The sequence below is a fragment of the Amphimedon queenslandica genome, unplaced genomic scaffold (assembly GCF_000090795.2).
Source record: "Amphimedon queenslandica unplaced genomic scaffold, v1.1 AMPQUscaffold_10264, whole genome shotgun sequence".
In the NCBI taxonomy this organism is placed as follows: Eukaryota; Metazoa; Porifera; class Demospongiae; order Haplosclerida; family Niphatidae; genus Amphimedon; species Amphimedon queenslandica.
The window spans coordinates 4094-5962 of record NW_003549465.1 but is presented as its reverse complement, the minus strand read 5'-3'; positions in this window follow the sequence as shown (position 1 = coordinate 5962).

Below are 1869 nucleotides of genomic sequence, written 5' to 3'. Positions count from 1 at the left end.
ATTACTCCTCTCAAGTTAGTGATGATATCGTCTTCTCTCATTTCTTTATTCATTGCAGACACTCTCAGTTCTAACTCCTAATAAACGTACAATATACAAGTACATATAAATCAGTAATTATACTGTACATGTACATGTTACTATACATGTACACTGTTAATGTACATGTACATCAGTCATTACACTGTTAATAATTTAATATACACATGTAATACAGTCTACATGTACATGTACATGTACACGCTTACACTCCATTACCTTACCCTGTTGAGTCCCATCAGTTCATTTGATTTATTGTACCACTTGTCAATCTCCTTTAGACTGTTCCTAGTCTGCTCACGAGCTATATCACGCTCCTTCTTTAACCTACAATTAATAATTAATATTTTATTATTTATTATTATTATTTACTTTTTAATTTTCTTTTGTTTTTCAGTATCATCATAACAATCATCATATCTCATATCCAGCTGCTCCTGTTAATTAATTAATTAAAGTACAGTGTACAGTACCTGTAATGCAGTGATAGTCTTTGTTAGTTTCATATTGTCATTAGTTAGTGTCTCAATCTCTTCTTCATAAGAGAGTACCTTCTCCTCTAAACACTAACAATACACATACACTTGTAATACATACATGTACAGTACATGTAGATACAGATGTACATGCATAATGTATTTCAGTTACTTGTATAGTTTGTGTTCTTTCATCCATTATCTATACATGAGTAATATGAGTATTGATGTAAATAAATAAAATAAATAATGATAATAATTACACAAACTTGTGTCTTTGTTTTGGTGGCTTTTAGTTTCTCATATGATTTATTTAAACGATTTAACTAATAAAAGGAGGAGGAGGAGGTAGAAGAGATGGTGAGTGTATATTGTACATAATCTCATGATGTACTTCAGTTCTTAGTCTCAGTAGTTGGGTCTCAAGGTCACTGGTCTTCACTTTCAACTGTCTGTCACATTTAACCAACTCATCTTGAAGCCTCTTGATCTATTAATACATGAACCTTTACCCACTGGAACTAATGACACAATATACACTCTACATGTACACACGTAGTTTGAGCTGATTCTAAAAAATACTCAAGGCTATAGCCCATGGTTTTTTCCAAAAAATGGTTCCGAAATCACCCCAAATTTTTATTACATTTTCTGATACATATTGATGTCCTTATGCTGTGTAGCAAGTTTGAGCTGATTCCGACTTCAATTTTTCAAGTTACGGCCATTTTAAGAAAATACCAAAATTCTGAAAAATACCCAAGGCATAGCCCATGGTTTTTTCCAAAAAATGGTTCCAAAATCACCCCAAATTTTTATTACATTTTCTGATACATATTGATGTCCTTATGCTGTGTAGCAAGTTTGAGCTGATTCCGACTTCAATTTTTCAAGTTACGGCCATTTTAAGAAAATACCAAAATTCTGAAAAATACCCAAGGCTATAGCCCATGGTTTTTTCCGAAAAATGGCTTCGCAATCACCCCAAATTTTTATTACATTTTCTGATAAATATTGATGTCCTAATGCTGTGTAGAAAGTTTGAGCTGATTCCAACTTCAATTTTTCAAGTTACGGCCATTTTAAGAAAATACCAAAATTCTGAAAAGTACCCAAGGCTATATATAGCCCATGGTTTTTTTCCAAAAAAATGGCTCCAAAATCACCCCAAATTTTTATCACACTTTCTGATAAATATTGATGTCCTTATGCTGTGTAGCAAGTTTGAGCTAATTCCGACTTCAATTTTTAAAGTTATGGCCATTTTAAGAAAATACCAAAATTCTGCAAAGTACCCAAGGCTTTTTTCAAAAAATGGCTCCGAAATCACCCCAAATTTTTATCACATTTTCTG